The sequence below is a fragment of the Vigna unguiculata genome, unplaced genomic scaffold (assembly GCF_037176805.1).
Source record: "Vigna unguiculata cultivar grain cowpea cultivar isolate G323 ecotype 2 unplaced genomic scaffold, ASM3717680v1 ptg000229l, whole genome shotgun sequence".
Lineage (NCBI taxonomy): Eukaryota > Viridiplantae > Streptophyta > Magnoliopsida > Fabales > Fabaceae > Vigna > Vigna unguiculata.
The window spans coordinates 44,068-51,821 of NW_028196866.1; the positions used below are offsets into that span (position 1 = coordinate 44,068).

At 44.3% G+C, this 7,754-nt stretch overlaps 1 non-coding gene across 1 annotated transcript; it reads right to left on the reverse strand.

The window, feature by feature from the left end:
* Positions 1–3,850: 3,850 nt before the first annotated feature.
* TRNAY-GUA (transfer RNA tyrosine (anticodon GUA)) lies at positions 3,851–3,933 on the reverse strand. Its single transcript has one exon. It is a non-coding gene; the product is annotated as a tRNA-Tyr (tRNA).
* Between the last annotated feature and the right edge of the window lie 3,821 nt (positions 3,934–7,754).

Sequence of the window (7,754 nt, forward strand, 5' to 3'; positions counted from 1 at the left end):
GCAGAAGAAGAAGGATTCTCTTCGAGGTGTCCATCCGTGCCAATAAAAGAAAAAGAAAGAGTTCAACCCACTTGAAAGAGGAAAAGTACCGGAAAGTACGGATTCGGGTTCATCCCTCAATCAAGCACTACTTGAAGGATAGATTCAACCATACGCCTAGATCGGAAGGAGTACGCTCTAAGAGCAGCTTTCCCCGCTCTTACCTATGCATTCAAGCTCACCTAACTTGGTTCTAGTGTTGTGACTGGTACTCTACCAAATCAAGAAATTCTTGGATTGGTTGCTTCTTAGAGAGCAGCTCTTCCGACAGCTCGTATTCATCCCTTCCCCATGAGGACAATCAGCCCCTTGCTTTCATTTGAATATTGGCCCTCGCGCTTCACGGCTAGATTGGAGTAACTCATAGCTAGGGCTTTCTATTTCAGAAGGACGGCTTCTACTCCACTGAGCTCATCGCCCCTTTCTATCCCTTGAGTGAGGTTGAGGTCAGAATTCTCTTATTTAAAGAAAAAAAGGAATCTCTCTGACAAGGGCAACGGCTGGGAAAGAAAAATCCCTTATCTATCTTTCTTTTATTGTCTCAAAGAAATCCATTCCGGAAGCGGAAGGTCGGCTTGGCCTTGCGTAAATCAGATATCTTGTCCCAGGCTACTCTCTTCCCTTGTAGGGTACGCTCCCAAGAAGATCAGGTGAGCCCGAAGACCGAATCAATGTAACTTACACTTTTCTTTGAATTGAGGCTGTTATAGAGGCAAAGGCTTTTGCAATTCCAGAGGGCTCTCCCTGCAGGCTCAATGTATGCTATAGCTCCATAAAGTGTGAGTTTGGCCTCAGGCAGGATAGAGAGAAAGCTGTGAGTTCTCGTTGTCCTTCGACCCCTTCCTTTGGCCACGTCTACCATTTCATTAAGTCAGTTCGGTAGCTAGGTCAAGACCCAGCCGTCACATCAAGATCGTAAAATATAGATGCTCACCAACGGCTGAGAAAGTGAAGCCGTTTGGCAATTCGTAATACTCACCAAAGCGTTCCTTGAACAGGGTTTATAGTAAAGAAGATATTTCATATCTCAGAGCATCAAATGCTAAAGTCAGATCGGGGTCGGGTCGAGGCAAATTTAATAATGGTAAAGGGCGCCGCCACCACAGAGCATAAATGACTACAACTGCCAGAGGAAGTAAATCAGAAGAATCATTGAAAAAGAAGTCCATCTCATAACAAATCCAAATTCCCTCCATAAAGAGATTCCTGCACGGAGTAGTTACTTACAGAATCTCAACCTATTAAGGCTCGGTGCGGTACACGGAACATCTCAATAAAGACAGTAAAAGCAACTACTTTCAAGCATCTCGTAGTTGAGCGGTACTGCCCAGTTCCAACATGGACAAGGACTGCTGAACATGGATAGAACGAGAGTCGAACTCGCATGTCTCTCTCTCTTGCTATCCCCTTCCCCTGCTATGCTTCCTTCCTCCCTACCGATCAGTGAGCAGCACTACTGTTTTATCAGCGGTCTTCTCTCACTTAAAAGTCTCCCAGACCCGCCTTCTGTACTTGGAAACGAGCTAACAAACGTTAGCGAGCATATAAGAGGGCATGAAATAGCTCTACCGGGACTTCTCCTTATATATAGCTTTTAGATATATCTCAAGATAGCTTTGAACTACTTCCACGCAAGGAAAGATAGTACGTACTACCAATATCAGGGAAAGCAGACTGAGATACCGCTTGAAAAAGATAGATGACAGGTATGTGTTGAAGCATATCGAGAGAACGAGAACTGAAATGAACCATATCGAGCACTGGTCTCACTCTACAAGTTAAGTTCGATGAGCTCCTAGCGTACCTGTGCCTACTATCTACTTAGTGTGTGTGCTTAGGGAAAGCAAGTAAGCTGAGCAGTAGTGGGGTCAAGGGCGATCCCTTTCGCCTTTGAGCCTCTTCCTTCGAGGAGGAGATAGAATGGACCTGATAGACATGCCTAAGACCGGAGCCTGTCTTGTGAATCAAGTTCGAAGGGCCTATTCGTATTCATTTACGGTTCCCGTTTCATGACTAGATAATGGTTACCGAGCAAATAGCAGTTGAAAAGGCTGTAGCTGCATCAAAAGCGAAAAGAAAGGGTGGTCAATCCGATCCGATGATTCGCCCCTAGAAAGGGTGTGAGCGAGAGGCAATTCTTTCTCTTTTTTTTCTTATCTGGGAAGGCCAAGGGTAAGTCGGCATTTGCTTAAGATAGGGGTGTCCGCGGGTGGATCAGAATGAGTCCTGCGGTGCACCTTAAATATTGGTAAGTGGGACTCATTAGAGCGTATTGGTCTTTCAAGCACCTGGGGCTTCCTTCTTTGCCAATTCCAGTTCCGAGTCAGGTCGCACCAAGGCTTGTTGTTTTCCTAAATGCCTCAGGTTTTTTAATTCCGTATTCCTATGTCCGTGACCCAATATCCATCCAGCTTGTCAAGCTTTTTCGTTTCATCGAGTGGGCCTGCACATCACTAAAACGAGGATAAGCACCCCAACCTTAGCATCCTAAAAAGCAAAGTCAAATCCATTTTTGAAGAAAATAAATTCCTGATCTATTAAAGAAGTATCAAAAGAGTATCCTTTATTAGTATTAGTATTAGTACGACCACATCCATGATTCTGTCTTTGCGAAGATTGATTACTCACGGCACACACACTATATCTTCGATGATTTCCATTCCCCTTGGTTATATTCATCTCCGTTAGGAATTCCCAAAATGAAGACGCGCCGGCTTCTCGCCTACTCCTACTACTCTTTCGACTTCTACTTTCGGCTTAACCCCAGTGCTTCCGTTCATAACTGCACCATACGGATTTTCAATGCGATAAGATCTTGTGAAGTAAGGTTTGAAGTGAGTGATCCCACTTCTGATGTAAGTGATGCTATGTGCTCTTATCTGTATGTTCTAACTGCTGTCCGTGCCCCCCTTTGCTCTGGGTTTTGCTTCCGAAAAGGGTCTTAGACCCCCGCTTGGGAAAAGCATGGTTCAGGTAATGTATCTACGCGAGCCTGGTTTAGTTTCTGTCCATGACAGGCCGAAAAACTTTTTTCAATCCATATGTAGAAAAAGGGACTTAGGCAAGCAAAAAAGGAAAGCATGTGGGCCTTTGAGTTTTTACCTTAGATTTAGATAAGGTCACTTCTTTTTAGGAAGTCTCTGTAAGGCTCTAGCGTATAAATAGCTTTCTTCTTTTTTTTTTTTGGAATGCCTTCGTCCGAATCTTTCAGGAGTCTGTGTAAGCTTAGCAGTTAAGAAAACTCCTATTGTCATATTCTCATAGGATTTCCAGTGCAAGCCCAGGTAAATCCCTTCCCATCATAGAAGGATGATATGTGTACGGGATCAAAAGGCGGATATGCTGGTTAAATGGTATCTTTCTTCTCCTTTTCTAAGATTATAACCTTAGCAAAACGGGTAGAAAACACTTTTCCAGTATATCTCAGCCGGTGTCTTGTATGGACACTGTTGTTGAGTTGGTTGGCTCCATAAAGGAGTCCTTCAATCGTCTTGTAAACCGTTATGTACCCCAGATTCAAACTATTCCCCTTGAACAAGGGATGAAGTTTGAACCAACCTGGAAAACTGTGCCGACCCACTCTTTAACTCAGAGGGTATGGATCGAAGAATTCGCAAGCCCCGTGCTACCGGCTGGAGCCAATATGCTGACGTTATCTTTATATCAATATAAATCTCCCGCACCTATCGGTACAGCATCCTCAAACCTTAGAAAAGATCCAATTACTACTAATACTAATGGGCTTTACTCAAGCTAAGCTATAGGATTTCTTTCTCCCCCTTTCTCTTCGAAGAAGTCTACAACAAACAAGTGGGAGAGGCAGGATTCGAACCTACGTAGAAAAACTTCAACAGATTTACAGTCTGTCGCTTTTGACCACTCGGCCACTCTCCCCTTCCCGGGCCGAGGCCCCCCTCCATCAATGGGTTCTAAGAAGGAGGGATAAAAACCTGAAATAAAGCTTATTGATTTGATTGAAGGGAACTCAGACTCTTTTTTAGCTTAGCTAGCGTTCCGCTAGTCAGTTCATAACAATCTCTGTACAAAGGGCAAAGCTTCTACGACAGCTCCCCCCTAGTCGCTTCTGGCGAAGCTGCGAGTTCATGAGCAAGTGAATTGAACGAACCAAGTTCCTAAACTAAAAAAGGGAGTAAGAAATAGAAAAAAAAGAAACAAGAAACTTCCCACTTTGGATGTCCCACGATTCTGCTAGTTTAGAAACTAAGGGGAAGGACAGGGGTCGCTAGGTCAGAAAAGCTATAACTCCAAATTCTCCCCAAGTAGGATTTGAACCTACGACCAGTCAGTTAACAGCCGACCGCTCTACCACTGAGCTACTGAGGAACAACGGACTTAAGTTAAGGAAGCCGACTCTCGTTCTTTGGACACCAACCTATGACCGAACAAAAAAGGGTTCGTCACTCTTTTTCACATACACCGGGATAAAAGGTTACGATAGCAAGCCCCTCCTCGGCCGGAGAGCCTCCAGGACAAGGGGGCGGCGGTCAACCATCCACTCTCGAGATTCATCTTTATCAATCGATCTCCGCGTCCTGCCAGTTCGCTAAGTAGACTCACTCTCCCGAGGGGCAACAATGGAACTATTCCTGCCAAAAACAAGGGACCTACTTCTCATCCTAGGAGTTAGCAGGTATGATTGCCTCTCTGTCTGTCTCTCCGAGTTTATACTACTAATTAATAAGTAGCACTTCTGCTATTCAATCATAGAATCGATTCCGATCAAGCTGAAAGATGAAAGAAAAAAGCCCTATATATATATATTTATTCTTTATTAGTAAGCTAGCGCCCTGCAATCAAAAAACAGCGCTAACGAGCAAGAAAAGGCCCCTTACTATACTATAGTAGTTAGTCTTTTTCAAACAAAGGAAAAATATCTGGGCAAAGACATACGCTCAACTCAACCAGAAAGCGACTACGTTCCTCGGCAGACAAATAGGTAGAACAACATCATATAATTGAATTAATAAAAAAGCACTACTTAAACCTTTCATTGAAATTATTATTATGATTCCATTAGTTGATATGGAATCGCTCAAAGTCAGAGCAAAAGTAATAATAAAATAACATAAAAAATAGAAGGGCTCTTGAATCGGTTTCGGTTGGCTTGGTTTCTTCATACAGCTGGGAAAAAAGACAGATCCTTCACTCTTTCTTTTGGACTTGATCCTCCCCGATTGAAAGCTACTTGAGCTTGCCTATTGGTCAAGTGGCCTGAAGCTCATCTAAGGATGTCAGTCATAGTTGCTTTCGCCCTTGGCCTGAAACTTCAACCTGCCATAAAAAAGTGGCATGATTCTAATTGCCCGATCCTATGGTTTAGAGGTGGAACGCGGATCCTGCTCCCGTGTGGTACGATCCGGCTTATACTTGTACTGATAGCACGGGTACTTTGCTTCCTTGTTGGCTTGGGGCAAATCCCTTCCCTACACTGAACGGAAGGTCGGTACTAGGAATCTATCAAAAAGATCTGGTCCGGGGAGCTATCTCACGAACTGAACTTCTGAATATTAGCTTTGCAACTACGTGCTTCGAACCTTTCCTGGGATTGTTGTGCCTGCTTGTCCTCATCGAATTGGAGAACTTTTTGGTACGCCCCTTCCTCTCTTCTTTTCGAAAAGTCAGACTCTGCTCAGGGAGTAATCTTAGATCGGGTCGTGCCCCCCCTTCCATCACCCTCGGGGGAGGAATCATTCCATTCAGCAGTCCTACGTGGGTCAGTGAATGTCTTTTATGAAAGGATTAGACGGTGACAACTAGTGCTGTGAACAATCCCTATCATCAAATCTCTGAGCTCAGGAAGTCAGGTTAAGACGTCGACTTATACAGGGTCTTGCCCGAGGAGATGAAAAAGAATTCCTGTCTTTAGAAGTCAATCCCACTAAACTACACTTGTACGCTTGACATGAAAAGTAGAGGCAAGCGGAGTCAAAGGCCTCACCTCAACAGGATAGAGGCTGCTCCTGGAAGCGGAAGAAGAAGTCCAGTATTGAACGGCAGGACTTGAAGCAGACCGGACACTCTCGCCTCACATGCTAATCTTCCGGTCCGCTGATCTACTGCATCGGAGAGCGTATCGCCTTACTATGAATTCTCTGACCCAGACTTGGTATCCATGTTAGGAAGTCAAAAACGCTCCTTGCCGCTGCACTAATTTCGTTCATCAGTCAGAAAAAGTCGGGATTCGATCTCCACGAAAGGCTAAAGGAACATAAAAAAAGCGAATCATCTTTCTCCACCCAATTAAGAACAAACTCCAAAGCAGTCAAAAAAGAAGGGCTTTGCCCCCCTTCAAAAAATAGATCAACAAAGATATCTTGCAAACCCTGTAAGGTTTCAACTTGTGAGTCTAGATGCCCCGGCTGAGAAAGTGAAGCCGTCTGGCAATACGTAATACTCCCCCAAAGCGTTCCTTGAACAGGGTTTCAAGTCGAATATTCATTTATGAATGCAAAGCATAAAAGGCAAAAGTGAGATCGAGACCCGGATCGGGGAGATTCAATGCGGGTGGGCGCCCCCCTCTAAAAAGGGAATAGAGAACAACAACAGCTATGGGATAGATAAGAAACGAAAAAGAAAAAAAATCGATCTTTTTATCCATTTTACTTACATTCAAAAAAATCTTCCCTCCATACAGACTGAACCCCGTCAAGCCTGTAGGACTAGTGTTTTGACTATATAGAGATGTGGTTGGTTGTTGACCAAAAAAGACATGGGAAAAGGAAAGCACTCACTGAGTTACTTACGAATCAGAAAGATTGAGGCTGACTACGGCCTCAGATGATTAGGCGGGGACAGGATTCGAACCTGCAATCTTCAGGTCATGAGCCTGATGAGTTGACCAATTACTCTACCCCGCTTCTTCCCTCTTGAAACTGAAAACATATAGATTAGCAAATGAGACTGCCCACACTGAACACCAACCCAATCTCGAAGAGAATCAGTACACGAAACTACATATCCGCTGATCTATATGCCCTGACGTGAACGGCAGCTTTCAGTGAGTCTTAGTTTGATGATCGAACATTCTTTCATAACGCAATTATGTTTAATCATCGGTGCGAGAAAGACAAATAGGTCGGGCACTCTCCTCGCAGCGATCTTGTGCTGCCAATGGTTGGCGCTGATCTTAGTAGGACCAGGACGGCGTATTTGACACTTCAATCAAATACCCGCTCAGGATATGAGCGAAAATATACACCTGTTACAGTGTAACCTTCACCCACGCCCGTGGGTCTGAAGGACCTCCACAGACTGAGGTCACTAACCTCACATCTGAGTGTTTCCACTCATGACGCCTTTTCTCTAACGGCATTCTAAGCTCTCGATCCATACACGAGTTCTGGGTAGAATGGTGTCCAGGGGGTGGAAGAAAGATAGAAGACGAAGTAGGGAAGCCAGCCAACCCCTCTCCTTTTATAATGTCGAGCTACTTCATACCTTGTTCTATCAACAACACGCTACTTCGTTCCTCTCCCTATCAGTCGAGTATCTCCGCTCCTTACTCTAACAAGTATGCTTCTAAACTCCAAGCTCTAAAGAACCTGCAATGAAACATACCTCTCCCAGGTTCTATCAAAGAAGCTTCAATCCCTCTCCTTATAGAATAGAAATGCAACTACGTTCCTTTAGCGGTTAAGTAGGATTTATTCATATCATAATAGAAGGGATAGGTTTTAGTCCTGGTTCAAGGTGTG